We start from the raw sequence: 23,201 nt of genomic DNA, 5'->3' as shown, positions 1-23,201 counted from the left end.
GTAGTACTGCTTTTTTCAAACACTGTATAAAATAAATGTAAACAAAAAATTCATGCTATTGTGTATACATCCACCCATTATGCTTATAAACATTTATTCTTTTAGAACTGCTTGTTTTTTATTTAAAACAAACATAAGGACCAGAAATAAAAAATAAAATAAAAACAAAACAAAACATTGACCAAAACACATATGCACTATGGCAACATCAACACAGGAAAACATGTACAGGACACTGACATAGACCACAAGTTCAAGAAAAAGAAAAAAACACACACAACTTCATTTTGTATTGAAAGGAAAAATATTACAGATGCAATATATAAATTGCTGTGTGATGTGGCACTCCAAAGACACATTACCACTTTATGAGCAAAAACAAAATGCAGCAATTTATATAAAAATTACACTGCAGTGTGGTGTCACGGTACAAATACAAGCAAAAAATAAATAAAATTATTTTAAATTAAATAATTAACATTATCTAAAGATGACATTACACATGTAAGTGGTTTCCAAACCACTTTCCAGTACTCCAGCCTCTAACATGACAACCACTGTTTTTAAAACATTGCACATGGATCACTTAAATATAAAACATAGTCACAATTTTTTTAAGATAAACTCCCAAAAGGAAAACGTTATTGCAGGACAATTCAGAGACACACCAAGTCCAAACTACACATGCAAAATATCTGTCTGAAAAACACATGACATACAATAAAGTAAGATGTTACATTGGCTTTTGTATAAAACATTAACCAAAACAATGTATTTGCTGACACACACTTGAAGATGGGAGTAATATGCAACGTCACATGACACACATTTAAAAAAACAAAAAACATAGAATGTAAATGCAAATACACATGCACACCATTCTTCCTGGGCCTATCTGAATCCCGGACATGGGTTGCAGAGACAACTTCTGGAGGGATTACACTCCGCATGGGCTCCTCATACTCCAGATAACTTGCAATATAGGGCTGCCCACCACCGGTTTTCCGAGCCGACTTGGCCTCCTTGGCCATTTTGGACTTGACACGTCACTTTATGTCATAGTACCGTTTGCGGCACGTGTCCTCTGTCCTCTTGACCACCCCCTCACTATTGACAGCAGCAACAACTTTCGCCCACAACACCGTCTTCCTCCGTGTTGGCACCTTGGCGGACTCAGGGCCAAATAGCTGCCTCTGATACTTCATAAGCTCACGCACCAATGCCACATTTTCAGCAAAACTAAACTTTACATTCCGCCCAGTCTTAGTAGTGGTGCGTGGCTGCGGAGCACTCTGACTGTCACTATCACTTGAGGCTGCTGCAGCAACCTCACCCACCTCCTCCACCTCACTAACCTCACTAACACTCACCTCCTCCACCTGACCAACCTCCTCCCCCTCACTCACACCCTCCACCTCTGAGTCACACATAATTGTGTGTCTAAACAGTTAACACAGGGGAAAAAAAAAGACAAACAACACACTCCTCTACTACTACTACACAACTCACACACACACACACACACACACACACACACACACACACAAACACTGACAAGGGACTCATAAACTAAATAAAAATAACTTGTACTAAAAATGAGACAAAACCACAAAATACAAGACAACAAGAATGACAAGATGACTTCCAAACACAATACCACACTCAGAAATCGCTACCAACACTCCTCACCAAACCACAAATTCACCTACCTCCACAGCACAACCTCCCTCCTCCTCACCACTAACTAAACCCACGAGGTGCGGACGGTTTGGGGCGTATTTATATGGTTGCGCACAGACACTCCTACCATCTGAAACACAACCAATCACGGATGGGGATGAAAATCGAAACTTAAAGTGAAAATGCGGCCGCGGGAAAAAAAAACCCTGCCGCGTTTAACTTAGGAAAAAACCCAGCAAATACAACAAAAACACGTACGCAAATGACAATGACGGCCGTAAATGTGCCAAAAAAACACGACTGCCATTGACATCGGAAAACACGACAACCATAAAGTCGATTGCTTCGTAACTTTGCGTATATGGATTCAAAAAGTTGCATGAAAATGCACCCGATACAAAACGAGTTTAAACACTACACAAACCGACTCAAACACGAATATTAGTAAATATTGGCCATATTGTGTTTGATTCAGATTGGATTGTTTATCTGTTAAGTAAATTTAAAGAGCATTTAAAAAAAATGGTGCAATTTGCATACTTTTAAACCCAGGACTAAAGTAACTTCCGGTGCTTGTATAAATTGTGATTTCTTTGTGACAAAATAGCTAGCCACATGGTGTCCTCCATTTTGTTCAAGCACATGGCTTGTGACTAAGGGGGAGGAGCAGTGGCCATTTTAGGAAGGTCACCCTATCCACTTAGCTAACAGCTGACTTTCAGTGTGTTTAAAACAATCATTTTCCTTTGTCACAAATAAACAACATATATGTACAAATCCAAAACCATTTAAAGGCTACCAATGAATTTATTTAACCCATGCCATAGTCAATTACAAATAGTTTCAATTGGGCCTAGTGAGAGAGAAATGGTGAGATAAATGCTTGGCGTAAGAATTGCACACAGAAAAAAAAGAGGTGGTTTTTTTTCTTCTTTCCCAGGATTTGTTAACTCTCTGTCTGCTACAAGATAGGCATTGAAATGTTAATTAACCTGTTCAACCACCTTCCTGTACTAGCAGGCAAACCTCTATTGATATGCAAATTAGAGGCTCTCTGGAGAGAAACTGTATTCATTCAGAATGTGTTTACGAATACATATGCTGGGTGAAGAGTCTCATAGAAGTGCAGTAAATGGTGTGTGTGTGTGTGTGTGTGTGTATGTATGTATATATATATAATATTATATTATATTAATATATAATAAGGGTATTTATATCAGTGTATGTACTGCAAAATTGCTATCCAATCTGAATCATAGCATTTAAATTATAGTCAATAGTCATTATAGATCTGCATAAGAATTGGATACGTTTACTTGTTATATATTTGATATAGTTTGTTAAGGGAGAAATTATAAATAACACAAGACACAGTTCTGGCCTAATAATTTAGGTAAACACTAAAAGGAGGATTACCATTGTGGGCGGCTTCTGGCCGGTGTAACGAACAAAGGTGTATTGCGTAAGTGAGCAGTAGGATTATTGCTTACAATGATAGTGATAAGTGTGGTATACTGAGTTGCGAACGCACGTGGTACGGTACGTGAGGTAAGCGTACGGAAATGAGCACGTGGCGCAGGGACGCACAGGGTCACGTGTTTACACAAGGTTGCGTAAAGAAGCAAGCGCAAGTGTAACCACACACTAAAAATAAATTTAACGGTGGGGTAGAAGACATTTTTACAATGGCAAGTAACTATCCGATTTTAAAAAACAGATTACTATAATATTTTGTTTAAAGTGTACTACCTCTGGGGCAAGCTATCAATCAAAGGGAGTGATATTTTTCTGTACAGAAAAAAACATTGTGTATTAGTGTGAGTTGAAAGTAGGAGTGGACGTATTGAACCCCGGAAACTGGGAATCCCGTGGAGACGCTGAGTTGGCAGAGGCTCGGCGGCCTGTAAGGGTCGCAACCTTGTGTATTGATCAAGTATTGAGGCACGTAATGTGTGATTTAAAAAACGTGCAAAGGAGCGTGATAGATTGCGAAGAATTAAAGTAAGTTAAGGTTTTTGATGTTACGCTCCGGCTGTGGAGCGCAGCTAGTGGAATTCGACTCCTGTGATCGTAGGGCGTATAGATAACAAGTATCTATAAGCCATGCAATTGGACCGCACGTCTGTGTGTGTAGACCCGGTGCAACGTGATACCATTTGCGTAATTTCGCGCAATTGTGTCATCATATGCGCTGTGTAGAGCATACGCAGACGTGATTTGTGTAAGGAAAGGGATTAAATCTCCCTGGTGGACATTCACTGGAAAGGTTGATTGATAAGTTGTTTCTCACCCATTAAAAATTCCAGCAGATAGATACCGAAAAGGAATTTTTCGCTGACTCTCTCTCAGGAAAACATTCCAACAGACTTTTAACCTCCACTGGATGAGGTGCGGTATTGATTTTGTTGGTACTTCAAAAATTCCAGTGCTGAGGGGTCTAGTAGGATACCTCACTGGGTACGCGGGGGTCACTATTGGAGTGAGTCGTGGTACTGCCAGCGGAGAAGGAGCAGGTGAAAAGCGCTCAGAGGACTTTTCACCGTTTGCTCGCATTGTTCACTTGGCGCTCGTGTAAAAGAAAGCCCACTATGGGAGCCAAGTGCACAAGCAAGAAGCGTTCAGCGGCCAGGGTTCAGGCTGATGAGCAGAGACCAAGTGGGTCCGCTCAGGTGATAATGTGTGGAAAATATGGTCCACACGCAGAGGCTTTCTGTGATGAATGGGTGAGAATGACAGTGGATGATAGGGCATCATTTCCTAGGGTTGGTGAGTTTTGATCCTGAGGTATTGCGGGTAGTATGTCTGACCAAAGTCATATAAGACAAGAACGGAAATATAATAACTGTTTGAACTTGTAGCAACAATAAATAAGTAGAAAAAAGAGAAAGCAAGTACATTGCCATATGTAGATGTGGAAGCAGTTACAGCCAGCATACAAACTATAGAAAATAATCAAAATAAAAATATGAATGTAACCTATATATGTACTAATGAATGTCAAAGTTTTATTTAGGAGGAGAAGGCGACCTGACTGGTTTCAGCCATTTCTCATGCACTCAGAGGAGTATCCAGCCGGTAAAAGAGGAGCAGTAGCCTGCAGGGGAAGTGGCTGAGACCAGTGGAACTGGTAAGTATGGAGTAATTCGAGTACATATATAGTAAAACACAAAAATAAAATAAAAATCAAGAAAGTAACGTCATAAATGGAGAATAACCTGTTTGCACATGAGCATTTGCCAGTAGGAAAGCGGACAGAGATAGGGTAACCCCCGTGTATTTCTTTTAGTTACCATATAAGAAGTATTCATTTCTAGTAATGCCCCTAGTCTAGATGAGCTCGGAAATGTTTGTTGGACCATGTACAGACCCTTAATACGGGATGAAAAGGATTGAATGAATACTTTGCATGACCTAGAAGCTTGTTGTTGTTTTTTTTATTTTGCAGTACTAGAAAATTCTCCATCTGGATAAGATCGCTGGTAAACACTAATTCAGCAAATGGGAGGAATGAGAGAAGTGCAACATTACCCTTTGACAAAACCTGCAGAAGTTACGATTGGGCCTCTATGATGCTAAACCCTTTCCTTTTTTTCCTAGCAGCAGTGGCCCCTGACTAACTTAATCGACAGAGATTTTGTTAAATGTGAAATACATATATTGTACTCCCACTCAGGAAGTACAAGGTATGTTAGATACCCTCAAAGACTAATGTTGCATTCCACTGTTCTAGATTCATGTCCATCACAGGTAGAGGAAATTATCTCACAAGATACCGGGTTCCCCATGAACTTAGGATGGACAGGACACTGGATTGATGGCTGAGGTAGTCCCAGTAGTGACACAGCATGCACAAGCTTTAAGGGGAGATAGACCAAGTAGTTAATCAATTCCCCGTAGTGCCCAATCCAGTTGTCATTTTAATAAACTCCCCTCCACCTCTACAAACTTATCTATCACCAACCTCTATTCTGTTTTTCTTCACAGTTTTCCTCTTCATCTTTGCGTTCACACTGGGTGGTACAATACAGGGACCCGATTCTCCCAAGATTTCGAGTGACAGCCTGAGTTTTGTCTCCCAAGCCTTGCATGACTGTTTGCAGTCCTTTCAGCCTGAGAATGGGTCGGTGCTAATACAATATGTTGATGACTTGTTGTTGTGCGCTGATTCATTTGAGTCGTCCCTGGCAGATACGAAGCAGTTTCTGTTTCGTCTCTTCCAAACAGGACACCAGGTCTCAAGGGATAAACTACAGTTGTGTAGGACAAGGGTCAAATACCTGGGACGTAGTACTGGTACATGATTTGACAATTCATACACCACATGCCGTATTGGTCCTTCAAAGTTCTGCCCGAACCCGGTATGTCTCATTAGCACGATGGCACCAGTATATTACTGCAGTGGGCCTTGTCATGCACAAAGGGTGGAGGATGAGCATACTGGTAAAGGGAAATTTTGTATAAACACTGATATGCATGATGGTATGGAATATCTGAATCAGACCTTTACTACGAGACCAGACATAAGTGACAGCCCGTTGGTGAACGCAGACCTGATATTTTCTTCTTCTTTTTCACCTCTAGAGATGTTTTTTTTATGCTCATGGTACTCTACATTGCAACACACAACAATTAAAATGAGATGCAAATTTGTGTTCCCTACAGGAAAAGGAGGTCTGGAATGCAAAGGGGTATGTTCAGGAGTCCTCAGGACTCTGGAGAGATGGACAAGGTAAGCCAGTGGCCCCCAGGATGTATCTCCCAGGCCTAGCTGAGGCGGCACATGGTCTGACTCACCTAGGGTAAGGAAGGTATGTGCAAATTGGTAAAAGCTTACTGGCATGTACCAGGGTTCTTGTCTTAGGCATCAGAAAAGCAATGACCTGTCTTACTTGCTTGAGGAAGAATATTGGTAAGGGAGTACCAACAGAACCATCCCATACTCCGCCTGCAGACGGACCCTTTTCATGTAACACAAATTGACTTCGTACAGTTAACACCCTGTAGGAATTTGAATTATGTATTGGTGTGCACTGATGTTTTCTCAAACTGGGTAGAGGCATTTCCTGCCACCACGGATGCTGCTGTGTTTACCGCAAAGAAAATTATGCAAAAATTTGTGTGCAGATATGGTATCCTTAGGAGTAGGAGCAAAGTGATAGCTTGAAACTGGACTATTGTGGTCATAGACACTGCCACTAGTGTTATGTAGCATCAGAACCACTCCCAGATCCCCACTTAACGAATCACCCTCTTTGAAAAAAAAATTTTTTTTTTGGAAGACAACCTCATGTCATAATTGATCCACACAATGATCAGAAATACACCAATGAGGTGACAGTACAGTACCTTATCGAGATGAGCCAGCATTTGAAAACTTGACAAAAGAACTTGAAACTGTTGATTCCTGGTATGCCAAATACTAGCTGTCTTGATTGTGAATCAAGAGACTGCGTGATTGTTCTTACGCTCAGGTTGCCTAATAGACAGGTGGGAAGGACCGTACCAAGTTTTGTTGGCCGCACGATCCCAGTGAAAGTAGCCGAGAGAGAGACTTGGGTCCACGATTCCCATCGCAGGAAAGTCGGTAGTCCGGAAGGAACTTGTAAATGGAGTGAGATAGCAGACGTATCAACAGAGAGTCTGTTCCGTGAAGACTGAGAGACGGCACTGTTGAACACTACCTGAGCGTACTAAAGGATTACAGAAAGACCATTCGTTGTAATTGATGTGCCATGGACAAGATTTGTTTTGTTCTATCTTTCTTTTTTCCCGTTGATAAACATTTTAAAAGACAAAATGATGCAGGATTAGTGCCATATTCTTTAAAGTTAGCTGAGGTACTTGAATTACACGGAAAGGGTGGGGGGCGGGGGACCGGTGGACAAGGAATATAATATAACTAGACCCCCTAATCTTAAGATCCACCAGTACCATAGATAAATCCCTGGTATGTTTAAATCTCACCAATTTCAGGAAATCAGGAAATTGGGAGGTAATCAGGAACAATCAGACAATGGCTATTCACACATAGCAGATAAAGAGCTCATTAATATATGTGGAAGAAAGGTTTATGAATGGCTCTCCCCGAACTCCGAAGGTTTATGTTATCTAGGAAGGACACTACTAATAACCCTTGTTCAGTGATGAAACAGACCTAGCATACGTTCCAGAAATGGAAACAATGTTCAGAGAGTGATAGGAATAGATACAATGAAAATTTTATATATCTCTGTCACGATTTGTTTGTGTTTTCTCCCTCTACCCAGCAGAACATCTATCGAATCTGAACATCAGTGTACAAAGATGTAGGTACACGTGTGTGTGAAACGTTCGTTCAAATCAGACATCATAGGCCATAGCACTGTCCCAGCATACTCTATAGGTTGAATGTCGTCCCACACCGAGCCAGTGGTCCTGTGACCGCCGAGTGCATATATAGGATGTCTCGTACTCCTCCCTGTCTTCCCTAAATATAGCTAAATGTCTGATTTGCTAAATGAATACATACGTGTGTCTAGGTCACCGATTATTATTTGAAATATTTTTCTTCTGTTAATAATTTATGGCAGTAATTGTTTACTGCCAAAGGGTGGACTGTCGAAGTAAAAAATTATACATACAGAAAACATACAAACTCCACACATGTGTATCTGGCATTGGGGTCATATCTGGCAATATGGGGACATGTGTATCTGGCACTAGGGGCATATCTAGCACTATGGGGACATGTGTATCCTGCATTGGGGCATATCTGGCACTGTGTTGTCGAAGTCAAATTTATTACATACAGAAAACATACAAACTCCACACATTATGAGTCGCTATACGTGCGAATATGCGCAGCAAGCACAGCAATATATGGTAACATACGCACTCACACAGACATGCCACAAAGATATTTTCAACACATATTTCATACCACACATAAGATAAACATGTCAAGCACTAGACATTATAAGGTTTTAAATTATACAATGAAGTATAAAATCATGTATGTGTATTGTTGGAGCGGAGCTAGATGGACATGTCGTGCTTGGGGTCAAAATGATCGGAGGAATGAGTATGTTAATTTGATACCTGTGATTCGATTGTAGCACATTGCAATGAGTAGTTATGATTAAATGTAGGAATATGAAATCACTCTTATTGGAACAAAAGGACATTCCAAGGAAAGCAGATGGACAGGAAACCAGAGGCCAGCCTCTAATGATGTCATCTTCAAGGCTTGCATATGAACTGACTAATGACTCATCATGAATGAGAAAGTTCCCTCCCCTGGACCAATAACAGAAGACATGTACTCCCCCAATATACACAGTGTATAGGTGATTCCAGACACAAGAAGTTCTGTTTTGCTGGATGCTGTTCGAGATGCTGTCTTTGCTGTTCTGTGTAGCTGCTGTTGAGGCAGATGCAAAGATGGAGAAAAGTGTGCAATAAGGGAAATGGTATCGTATGCTGGCTGTGGCTGTGATTGTGACTGTATGAATTCTTTTGTAACAATTGCTTCCTATGAAATTGTACTCTGTAACCATATATATACTATACATGTGATATATTGTATACATATCCTTTTAGTATCAAATATATACATCAATGAGCTTTGGAACTCATAAATGTGTGCGTGTACTTGTTTTCTCTTAAGGGATGTAGTGTTTGCGATGTACAGTGCACTTTTATCGTTAATGGTAATAAGGTGCGCCTTGCGTCCGCAGCATGTATTAGCGCTGGCATTTTAAATATTTATTAGAAATATATCTGACTTTTACAGTGTGAGGACATGTGTATCTGGCAATGGGGACATATCTGGCACTGTGGGGACATGTGTATCTGGCATTGGGGGCATATCTGGCACTATGGGGACATGTGTATCTGGCACTGGTGGCATATCTGACACTGTGTGAGGCCATGTGTATCTGGCACTGGAGGCATATCTGGCACATTGAGGACATGTGTATCTGGCACTGGGGGCACATCTGGTACTATGGGAACATGAGAATCTGACATTGGGGCATATCTGGAACTGTGTGGGGACATGTGTATCTGGTATTGCGGGTATATCTGGCACTGTGTGTAGACATGTGTATCTGGCATTGGGGACATACCTGGCACTGTGGGGACATGTGTATCTGCATTGGGGGTATATCTTGCACTGTGGGGACATGTGTATCTGGCATGGGGGGGCATATCTGGCACTGTGTGAGGACTTCTGTATCTGGCACTGGGGACATATCTGGCACTGTGGGGACATGTGTATCTGGCACTATGTGAGAACACGTGTATCTGGCATTGGGGTCATCTGGCAATATGTGGACATGTGTATCTGGCACTAGGGGCATATCTGGCACTATCGGGACATGTGTATCTGGCATTGGGTGCATATCTGGCACATTGGGACATGTGTATCAGACATTGGGGGCATATCTGGCACTGTGTGAAGACATGTGTATCTGGCAATGGAGACATATTTGGAACTATGGGGACATGTGTATCTGGCATAGGGGGCATATCTGGCACTGTGGGGACATGTGTATCTGGCACTGGTGGCATATCTGGCACCGTGTGAGAACATGTGTATCTGGCACTGGGGGCATATCTGCCACTATGAGAACATGTGTATCTGGCACTGGGGAAATATCTGGCACTATGGGGACATGTGTATCTGGCATTGGGGGCATATCTGGCACTGTGGGGACATGTGTATCTGGCATTGGGGGCATATCTGGCACTGTGTGGGGACATGTGTATCTGGCATTGGGGTCATATCTGGCACTATGGGGATATGTGTATCTGGCACAGTGTGAGGACATGTGTATCTGGCACTGGGGAAATATCTGGCACTATGGGGATATGTGTATCTGGCACTGTGTGAGGACATGTATATCTGGCACTGGGGACATATCGGACACTGTGGGGACATGTGTATCTGGCATTGGGGGCATATCTGGCACTGTGTGGGGACATGTGTATCTGGCATTGGGGTCATATCTGGCACTATGGGGATATGTGTATCTGGCACTGTGTGAGGACATGTGTATCTGGCACTTGGGAAATATCTGGCACTATGGGGACATGTGTATCTGGCATTGGGGGCATATCTGGCACTATGGGGATATGTGTATCTGGCACTGTGTGAGAACATGTGTATCTGGCACTGGGGACATATCGGACACTGTGGGGACATGTGTATCTGGCATTGTGGGCATATCTGGCACTGTGGGGACATGTGTATCTGGCATTGGGGGCATATCTGGCACTGTGTGGGGACATGTGTATCTGGCATTGGGGGCATATCTGGTACTGTGGGGACATGTGTATCTGGCATTGTGGGCATATCTGGCACTGTGGGGACATGTGTATCTGGCATTGGGGGCATATCTGGCACTGTGTGGGGACATGTGTATCTGGCATTGGGGTCATATCTGGCACTATGGGGACATGTGTATATGGCACTGGGGACATATCTGGCACTGTGTAAGGACATCAGTATTTGGCATTGGGGATATATCTGGCATGGTGGGGGCGTGTATCTGGCACTAAGGGCATATCTGGCACTATGGGGACATGTGTATCTTGCATTGGGGGCATATCTGGCACTATGGGGACATGTGTATCTGGCACTGAGGGCATATCTTGCACTATGGGGACGTGTGTATCAAGCAACAGGGGCATATCTGGCACTGTGTGAGGACATGTGTATCTGGCACTGGGGACCTATCTGGCATTGTGGGGACATGTGTATCTGGCATTGAGAGCATATCTGGCACTGTGGGGACATGTGTATCTGGCACTAGGGGCATATCTGGCACTGTGTGAGGACATGTGTATCTGGCACTGGGGGCATATCTGGCACTATGAGGACATGTGTATCTGGCATTGAGGGCATATCTGTCACTGTGTGGGGACATGTGTATCTGGCATTTGGGGCATATCTGGCACTGTGTGAGGACATGTGTATCTGGCACTGGGGACATATCTGGCACTGTGGGGATTTATGTATCTGGCATTTGGGGCATATCTGGCAATGTGGGGACATGTGTATCTGAAACTGGGGGCATATCTGGCACTGTGTGAGGACATGTGTATCTGGCATTGGGGGCATATCTGGCAATATGGGGACACGTGTGTCTGGCACTGGGTACATATCTGGCACTATGGGGACATGTGTATCTTGCATTGGGAGCATATCTGGCACTGTGTGGGAACATGTCTATCTGGCACTGGGGACATATCTGGCACTGTGGGAACATGTGTATCTGACAATGGGGCATATCTGGCACTGTGGGGACATGTGTATCTGGCACTGGAGACATATCTGGCACTGTGTGAGGACATGTGTATCTGGCATTGGGGACATATCTGGCACTGTGGGGACATGTGTATCTGGCACTGAGGGCATATCTGGCACTGTGTGAGAACATGTGCATCTGGCTTTGAGTTCATACACTTTGGGGACATGTGTATCTGGCATTTGGGGCGTATCTGGCACTGTGTGAGGACATGTGTATCTTGCACTGGAGACATATCTGTCACTGTGGTGACATGTGTATCTGGCATTGCGGGCATATCTGGCACTGTGGCGACATGTGCATCTGTCACTGGGGGGCATATCTGGCACTGTGTGAAGACATGTGTATCTGGCATTGGGGACATATATGGCACTATGAGGACATGTGTATCTGGCACTGGGGGCATATCTGGCACTTAGGGGACATGTGTATCTAGCATTGGGGCATATCTGGCACTGTGTGAGGACATGTGTATCTGGCGTTGGGGACATATCTGGCACTGTGGGGACATGTGTATCTGGCACTGGGGACATATCTGGCTCTGCGTGAGGACATCTGTATTTGGCATTGGGGATATATCTGGCACTGTTGGGCATGTGTATCTGGCACTGAGGGCATATCTGGCACTGTGTGAGTACATGTGTATCTGGCATTGGGGGCATATGTGTCAATAAGGGGACATGTGTATCTGGCACTAGGGTCATATCTGGCACTTTGGGAACATGTGTATCTGGAATTGTGGGCACATCTGGCAATATGGGGACATGTGTATCAACATTGGGGGCATATCTAGCACTGTGTGAGGACATGTGTATCTGGCATTGGGGGCATATCTGGCACTGGGGCATATCTGGCACTATAAGGAGGACATGTGTATCTGGCACTGGGGGCATATCTGGCACTATGGGGACATGTGTATCTGGCACTGGGGGCATATCTGGCACTGTGTGAGGGCATCTGTATCTGGCATTGGGGACATATCTGGCACTGTGGGGACATCTGTATCTGGCACTGAGGGCATATCTGGCACTGTGTGAGAACATGGGTATCTGGCATTGTGGGGCATATCTGGCAATATGGGGACACGTGTATCTGGCACTAGAGGCATGTCTGGCACTATGGGGACAAGTATATCTGGCATTGGGGGCATATCTGGCACTATGGGGACATGTGTATCTGGCACTGAGGGCATATCTGGAACTATGGGGACATGTGTATCAGGCATTGTGGGCATATCTGGCACTGTGTGAGGACATGTGTTTCAGGCAATGGGGACATATCTGGCACTGTGGGGACATATGTATCTGGCATTGGGGGCATATCTGGCACTGTGGGGACATGTGTATCTGGCACTGGTGGCATATCTGGCACTGTGTGAGAACATGTGTATCTGGCACTGGGGGTATATCTGGCACTATGAAAACATGTGTATCTGGCACTGGGGACATATTTCGCACTGTGGGAACACGTGTATCTGGCATTGGGGCATATCTGGCGCTATGGGGATATGTGCATCTGGCACTGGGGGCTTATCTGGCACTATGGGGACATGTGTATCTGGCATTGGGGGCATATCTGGCACTGTGGCGACATGTGCATCTGTCACTGGTGGCATATCTGGCACTGTGTGAGGACATGTGTATCTGGCATTGGGGACATATATGGCACTATGAGGACATGTGTATCTGGCACTGGGGGCATATCTGGCACTTAGGGGACATGTGTATCTGCCACTATAAGGACATGTGTATCTGGCACTGGGGGCATGTCTGGAACTATGGGGACATGTGTATCTGGCACTGGGGGCATATCTGGCACTGTGTGAGGACATCTGTATCTGGCATTGGGGACATATCTGGCACTGTGGGGACATGTGTATCTGGCACTGTGGGGACATGTGTATCTGGCACTGAGGGCATATCTGGCACTGTGTGAGAACATGTGTATCTGGCATTGGGGGCATATCTGGCAATATAGGGACATGTGTATCTGGCACTAGCGGCATATCTGGCACTATGGGGACAAGTATATCTGCATTGGGGGCATATCTGGCACTATGGGGACATATGTATCTGGCACTGAGGGCATATCTGGAAATATGGGGACATGTGTATCAGGCAATGGGGACATATCTGGCACTGTGGGGACATATGTATCTGGCATTGGGGGCATATGTGGCACTGTGGGGACATGTATATATGGCACTGGTGGCATATCTGGCACTGTGTGGGGACATGTGTATCTGGCATTGGGGGTATATCTGGCACTGTGTGGGGACATGTGTATCTGGCACTAGCGGCATATCTGGCACTATGGGGACAAGTATATCTGCATTGGGGGCATATCTGGCACTATGGGGACATATGTATCTGGCACTGAGGGCATATCTGGAAATATGGGGACATGTGTATCAGGCAATGGGGACATATCTGGCACTGTGGGGACATATGTATCTGGCATTGGGGGCATATGTGGCACTGTGGGGACATGTATATATGGCACTGGTGGCATATGTGGCACTGTGGGGACATGTATATATGGCACTGGTGGCATATCTGGCACTGTGTGGGGACATGTGTATCTGGCATTGGGGGTATATCTGGCACTGTGTGGGGACATGTATATATGGCACTGGTGGCATATCTGGCACTGTGTGGGGACATGTGTATCTGGCATTGGGGGTATATCTGGCACTGTGTGGGGACATGTGTATCTGGCATTGGGGGCATATCTGGCACTGTGTGAGGACATGTGTATCTGGCACTGAGGGCATATCTGGCACTGTGTGAGAACATGTGTATCTGGCATTGGGGGCATATCTGGCAATATAGGGACATGTGTATCTGGCACTAGCGGCATATCTGGCACTATGGGGACAAGTATATCTGCATTGGGGGCATATCTGGCACTATGGGGACATATGTATCTGGCACTGAGGGCATATCTGGAAATATGGGGACATGTGTATCAGGCAATGGGGACATATCTGGCACTGTGGGGACATATGTATCTGGCATTGGGGGCATATGTGGCACTGTGGGGACATGTATATCTGGCACTGGTGGCATATCTGGCACTGTGTGAGGACATGTGTATCTGGCACTGGGGGCACATCTGGCACTGTGTGGGGACATGTGTATCTGGCATTGGGGGTATATCTGGCACTGTGTGGGGACATGTGTATCTGGCATTGGGGGCATATCTGGCACTGTGTGAGGACATGTGTATCTGGCACTGGTGACATATCTGGCACTGTGTGAGGACAGTATCTGGCATTGGGGGCATATCTTGCACTGTGGGGACATGTGTATCTGGCACTGTATGAGGACATGTGTATCTGGCATTGGGGGCATATCTGGCATTATGGGGACACGTGTATCTGGCACTAAGGGCATATCTGGCACTATGGGGACATGTGTATCTGGCAATGGGGGCATATCTGGCACTGTGTGAGGACATGTGTATCCGGCAATGGGGACATATCTGGCACTGTGGGAACATGTGTATCTGGCATTGGGGGCATATCTGGCACTATGGGGACATGTGTATCTGTCACTGGAGGCATGTCTGGCACTGTGTGGGGACATGTGTATATGGCATTGGAGGCATATCTATCACTGTGTGAGGATATGTGTATCTGGCACTTGGGGCATATCTGGCACTATGGGTACATGTGTATCTGGCACTGAGGGTATATCTGGCCCTATGGGGACATATATGGCACTGTGTTGGGACATATCTGTCACTGTGTGGGGACATGTGTATCTGGCATTGGGGGCATCTCTGGCACTGTGTGAGGACATGTGTATCTGGCACTGGGGGCATATCTGGCACTGTGTTGGGACATATCTGTCACTGTGTGGGGACATGTGTATCTGGCACTGTGTGAGGACTTGTGTATAGAGCACTGGGGGCATATCTGGCACTATGGGGACATGTGTATCTGGCACTGGGGACATACCTTGCACTGTGTGAGGAAATGTGTATCTGGAACTGAGGGTATATCTGGTACTATGGGAACATGTGTATCTGGCACTGGGGGCATATCTGGCACTATGGGGAAATATCTGACACTGTATGGGGACGTGTTTCTGGCATTGGGGGCATTTCTGGAACTGTGAGGAAATGTGTATCTGGAACTGAGGGCATATCTGGCACTATGGGAACATGTGTATCTGGCACTGGGGGCATATCTGGCACTATGGGGGCATATCTGGCACTGTGTGCGGACATGTGTATCTGGCACTGGGGACATATCTGGGACTGTGGGGACATGTGTATATGGCATTGGGGGCATATCTGGCACTGTGGAGACTATGTGTATCTGGCACTGTGGGCATATCTGGCTTTATGTGGGGCATATAGGCTGGCTGTATGTGGGGCATATATCTGGCTTTGTGTGGGGCATACATGTATCTGGCACTGTGGGGCATATATGTATCTGGCACTGTGGGGCATATATGTATCTGGCACTGTGTGGGACATATATGTATATGGCACTGTGGGGGGCATATATGTATCTGGCACTGTAGGACATATATGTATCTTGCACTGTGGGGCATATATGTATCTGGCACTGTGTGGGGCATATATGTATCTGGCACTGTGGGGCATATATGTATCTGACACTGGGGCATAAATGTATCTGGCACTGTGGGGCATATATGTATCTGGCATTGTGGGGCATATATGTATCTGACATGTGTATCGGGGGGCATATCATGTGTATCTGGAGGGCATATAATGTGTATCTGGCACTGCTGTGGGGCATATCATGTGTATCTGGCACTGCTGGGGGCATTTCATGTGTATCTCGCACTGCTTGGGGGCATATCATGTCTATCTGGCACTGCTGGGGGCATATCATATCTATCTGGCACTGCTGGGAGGCATATTCAGACCCACACACATAACCTACCAAATTTCAGACCCACACACATAACCTTCAATGCTTCCCTATCCAGTTACATCCTCTCTGTACTGTCCACATAACCTCACATTTTGTCTTCCAACATTGCTGGGTGATCATATCATACAACCCATTAAGAACCTAGCAATCTGGGGAACCATTATGTAACAGGTAGCATCTATCCTTGTGTATCAATGCCTATTTCCCTATAGATTGTAAGCTTGCGAGCAGGGCCTTCCTACCTCTGTCTGTCTGTCTGTCTGTCTTTGCTCAGTTATGTTCTATAACTGTTGTTCTAATTGTAAAGCGCAACGGAATATGCTGCGCTATATAAGAAACTGCTAATAAATAATAAATAAATAATAATATCATGTCTATCTGGCACTGCTGGGGGGCATGTCATGTCTATCTGGCAGTGCTGGGGGGCATGTCATGTCTATTTATCTGGTACTGCACTACTGGGGTCATTATGTATATCTGGCACTATACTGGAGATATTGGGGGTCATTCCGAGTTGATCGCTCGCTAGCTACTTTTTGCAGCCGTGCAAGCGCATAGTCGCCGCCCACGGGGGGAGTGTATTTTCGCTTTGCAAGTGTGCTTTCGCATGTGCAGCCGAGCGGGACAAAAAAGTTTTTTGCAGTTTCTGAGTAGGTCTGAACTTACTCAGCCCTTGCGATCACTTCAGCCTGTCCGGTCCCGGAATTGACGTCAGACACCCGCACTGCAAACACCTGGACATGCCTGCGTTTTCCCTACCATTTCCAGAAAACGGTCATTTGACAACCAGAAACGCCCTCTTTCTGTCAATCTCCTTGCGAACGGCTGTGAGAATGGAATCGTCACTAGAAGCATTGCACAGCAACAATGCTGTTTGTACCCATATGACACGCGTGCGCATTGCGGTGCATACGCATGTGCAGTAGTAACCTGATCGCTGCGCTGCGAAAATCGGCAGCGTGGGATCAACTCGGAATGACCCCCATTATGTGTAAGGAACACTACTGTGGCTGTTATGTGTAAGGCTGCTAATTGTGTGTGTGTGTAGAGGGGGTGTGAAAAGATATTTATTTACAATTTGATAATATGAACTTGCGAGGTTACGCCCACTTTTCCAGGAGCGCACGCATTGGGGAGGGGGCCTTTGAAATTTTCTCGCTCAGGGTGCTAGTAGGCCTGGAGCCGGCCCTGTAAATAAGTTCACACATTCTAGAGCTGAATCTCTTAACTTTAATAGAAATAATATTCATTAAGCTCCCTGTACATCTTGATAGTACTAATTTAGACAAGCAGTATCAATATTACATCACTATGTGGGATTTGTCTCTACTAGACAAGCCCTCGACAATACGAGGCGCACAGTCAACTTGATCACATTTATTAATAAACACAAACTACCATCTATTCTTCTGTCACTGACAGCCTGTCCTGGCCATTTATGTTTTAAACCTTGCGATCCTATGGCTTCTGTCTGCAATACAAGCTTTGTACCACAATCCCACGGCATCTGTCTCCACCAATGAGCTCTCTTCCCCCTCCTTCGGTTTAGGTAATGGCACCAGACAGGGATGTCCTTTATCGTCCCTGTTATATGCCCTTAGTATCGAACCACTGGTGGATCACATTAGGATGAATCCAGATATCAAAGGGATCGCTGTCCTAGGTACCCAATATAAAATATATCTTTTTGCAGATGACGTCCTGCTCTCTCTGTCCACCCCTCTGACCTCACTCCCTAACTTGCAGCCCACACTTTTGCTGTATGGCAGGATATCGGGATACAAAGTTAATAGTACTAAATCCGAAGCACTAGCATTTCACCTCCCCACTGATACTGTGAAGCTTTTATAAACAAATTTTGAGTATATCTGGCGGCCTCAGTCCAACAAATACCTGGGGATCCAGATCACAAAACATTACGATCAGTTATTTAAGGCCAATTTGTTCCAGCTTCTGCGAAGGAAGGACTTGGCTAAATGGGATCCACTATGTATTTCATGGACTGGTAGAATTAATTCTGTTAAAATGAATATTTTGCCACGGCTGCTTTATCTGTTCAAAACCATCCCCATTGTAGTCCCGACCTCATATCTCCGTACGGTGCAATCTATGTGTGGCACATTTATTTGGTCAAACAAACATCCCAGACTTAGGAGATCTTGCCTCTCTAAATCGTCGACTGCTGGCGGTTTAGGCCTCCCTATATTTGAACGGTATTTCTAGGTTATGCAGTTGAGTCACATTACCGCCTGGCATTTGCCTGAGGATTGTAGGAAGTGGGTGTTCCTGGAAAGAAAATTTATTAACTACTGCTTGGTTAGTTTCTGTCAATAGCAGAACGGCAGGGAGACGCAGGTCCCGGCGGTTGCTTGGTGACTGGGATGCCACATCTCTCCCGGCCACCAGGGTTGCTGGTCCCTGCCCAGTGCCTAGCAACAGGCTGACGCCGGGCGCAACGCTTGCTGGTTCCCGCCTGGCACCTAGCAACAGGCTGATGCTGGGCGCAACACTTCCTGGTCCCCGCCCAGAGCCTAGCAACAGGCTGACGCTGGGCACTGTGGGCCGCCAGGTGCTTAGCAACAGGGACGCCGGGGGCAAATGGCATTCCTCGTTGCCTAGTAATTAAAAGAGACATGCTGAGGGGCAGCTGCATTCATTTAGCTTATTATTGCAGCTAGCTCCTGATTGGTACTTGCACCATTTATATTCTGTCCCTGGGCACTTCCTGTTGCTGGTTATAGTTCCTGCTACATGTGAGAACCTGTCAGCTCTGTGTATTCCTGAAGTTCGGTTGCCCAGTCTAGATCATTTTCCTGATCAGATCCAGCTCACCTTGAAATCAGGTTTTGTGGGGACCTTCCACACAGATTCTTATCTTTTTGACTTGTTCATTCTATTATTGTTTACCATCTTATGCATTGTTGCATTCATATATAGTTTATACTTAATCACTTATTCCACCTTGTGCATAGTTGCATTCACATACAGTTTGTGTTTAGTTGCTAACACCATCCTGTGCATTGTTGCACTCACATACATTCTGTTACTGATATCACCTTGTAAATTGGGCAGCTTAATCAAGGTTGTATCCAATGAGCATCTCTCTGCACTTGTACCTTAATCTTGCCCAGCCTCCAATAGTTGCCTTGTCCATCCATAAGTCCTGGGGGGCATCTGAGTACGGGGTGGACCTAGTTCACCTTGGAAAGGTGGCTGCTAAAGGAGATGCCAAGCATTGCAGGAGGCTAAAAGACTGCTGTGCAAGTGTAATCGTGTGAGCGCCACCTGGTAGCCCCCATAACAGTGTAGTACTCGGAACAGTTTCCTTCCGTGGCTCCCTCCACACTTGAGACCAGCCTCAGTAAATGATACCCCTTGCGTCTATTTTGAAGGTGTGAGATAGTTTAAATAAGAAATTGGATTTAGCACCTTATCCCTCCCCTCTGACTCCTCTCTGGCATAATCCCCATTTTCCTATGGGTTGTATATCCTCCTACATGCATCCTTGGTTTGAAATCATCATAAACATGATCTTCCATATTTCGGAGGATTTTGCTACACAAAATTTTTCAGCTCTACGTGAGAAATACGATATTCAGGAAATCCGGTATTTTGATTACTTGCAGATTACTAGCTTTGTGCGCACTTTGAGTAAATCTGGTACACTCAGAAATCCCCACCCATTTGAGCGAATTTGTATTTATGACCCAAAGCACAGAGGCGTTATTTCTATTTCCTACTCTCTTCTGCTTGGCTTCTCCTCCCCCACGGAACCATTTGAACTGGCCTGGGAACAAGACCTGGGAGTGACATTGGAGGAGGAGGAGTGGTCGGATATTAGATGCTCAATTGCCAAGGCTTCTATAAACACGAATCTTAGGGAAAATGCCTTCAAAGTGTACTTGAGGTGGTATATATATATAGTCCCCAAGAGATTACATAGTATCTTTCCAACAAGCTCAGATCTCTGCTGGAGACAGTGTGGAGCCACGGGCTCTTTCTTGCATGTGTGGTTGGACTGCCCTTTGATTAGCTCTTATTGGAATAACACCCTCACCCTCATCAAGAACTTTCTCCAGGTTTCCACCCTTATTAGCCCCTTACATGCCTTGTTGTGTAAACCGTTGGAAGAGATCCCTAGACCCTCGAGTAGACTCTGCACTCATATCCTTAATGATGCCAGGTTATTAATAGCGATGCAATGGAAGCAGCCGCGGCCCCATCTATGCAAAATGTGATAAAATTTGGTTTATAGCATTGATGGAATACCTCACTGGCCTACTTCAAGACTCAGTAGCCAATTTTCAGGACACTTGGGGCCCATGGTACCTATATTTCCATAGACAACTTCTGGGTTCCTTATAAATTCCGATTCTAACTTGTTTCTAATTCTTTTTTATTGTTGTGTGTTTGGAGCTCTCCTTACCCCATTTACTCCGTTCTACCCGCAGCAGTGTGGAATGCAGCGGTATTGTCCCCCCCTCCCTCCTCTCCCCATCCGCTCCATTCCCATTTCCCCTTCTGGTTCTCTTATATAGTTCTTGCCATACTGCAGATTCATTTTGCTATCCCCCCCCTCCCCCCTAAAAAATGAAACAGTAAGTGGATTTGACAACGTTTGCTTTGTTTGGAATGTACTGTATTGTTTTATGTGTCATGGTACATCGAATTGTATTTTGCCATTGTTTTCTGTTGACTTCACTTGTGTTGTACATTTCTACTTTCCACTTTTACAAATTTAGAGATTAAAAAAAATTACATCACTATAATGACAAATCCGAAATAATAAAAGGTTAACGCTGCTCCTCACCTCTATTGTTGGAATTCAAGTGTTTTGCATGGTTGTGGCCACTAGATGGTGCCTAACGAAGCAGTTCAAGTGTTGCTCCATTTGGGAGTGTCCGCAACGTTGCAACAGGAACTCGCACCCTTCACTCATAATTGGATTGACCCCATAGACCACAATGGGTTTTCTTTTTACACACATTTGCTTGCAAGTGGATAGAAGACTTTAAACATGGTGTTTTATGATGTAATAAAAGGCAACATTTTATTTTCTGTGCCAATACATCTACCAATGAGCACAGAATATAAAAAAACAAACAACTATGTGGTAGTAGAAAATTCAGAGATTTTAGTTATATATATTTAGCTGGCTCTCAATTTAGGTATATAGCCTTACAGTAGACAATTATATGGCCCAGAGTGGGTACTGTTATCATGCAGTATCAGAGAAGCATTGACTTTAGCCTGGAGGCTTACCATATCTTTGCAAATATAAGTAACTAAGATCTCTGAAATATCTGCTACCATGTACAGAGGGAAGCATTCAATATCCAGGCTGGGGATACCGACAACTATGTGCCCAAAGCAAGTCCGCAAGGGACTCTTTTGCACTCACCCCACTGCCGGTATTCCAGCGCTGGTATGCTGGGCGTCGGGGTGCCGACAGCTGGGATATCGTAGTAGACCCTGTACAGATGTGTCCTCATATATTTGCTCCGTACGCTATACAGTAAGTCGCGTTACACATAACATGCTGTGTGACTCAGTATCGCCAAGCATCTATTTTTGTGTTTTTTCCACAATGCCAGAGTCTACTGCACCGCTGGAGAGGAGGGATCCCAATCGGAGACTGCCCACAGGCCCCCTCCTCTATCAAACTGCCTCTGCCTGAGAGGCATTACTAATTTGACTGAGCAGCTTCCATTTTAACTTCATTAATAGAACATATAATATATGTAGCTGTTGAAGATATTGTGTTAGCACAACCTCTGTTTCTTGTATGTTATGGGATGAATCCTTTACAGGACTCCAAAATGTGTTGAATTTTGGCAGAGAGGAGCTTACGTTATATGTAATGCTCACTCAGCTTGAATCGATTTTATTGTGCCTTTTTCTACAGCACTATGCCTCACTGATACAGCTGTAGCCTTGAAGCAGAACAACATAAATGGCTCGGCTCCACTTTTAGGGAACAGTGTCACAGCTGCCAGCATTATATAAAGAGCACATAGCTCACATTGGCACTTTTTGTGCATTTTTACCAATTCCCTAGTTTAGGTTTATTTAATCTATCCCCATTTTATTTGTCTTTGTATGAAAGCAATGCTGCGTTTGTAACTCTGCCAATCTCTATCTGATTTGAACCATCATGACCCCAGAGATGACTGTATATAATTTTGCATGTGTACTTTATCTTTTGATGTTGAGATGTGTTTGCTGTTTGATTGCCTTATGTTTCTACTTTTTCACAATGACTTCAGTATATTATCCTCACACTGTGATGTGTGGAAGTGTTTATTCTTTTGATGTACAGTATT

This window comes from Pseudophryne corroboree, chromosome 6 (assembly GCF_028390025.1).
Source record: "Pseudophryne corroboree isolate aPseCor3 chromosome 6, aPseCor3.hap2, whole genome shotgun sequence".
Taxonomy (NCBI): Eukaryota; Metazoa; Chordata; class Amphibia; order Anura; family Myobatrachidae; genus Pseudophryne; species Pseudophryne corroboree.
This window is presented reverse-complemented; position numbering follows the sequence as displayed.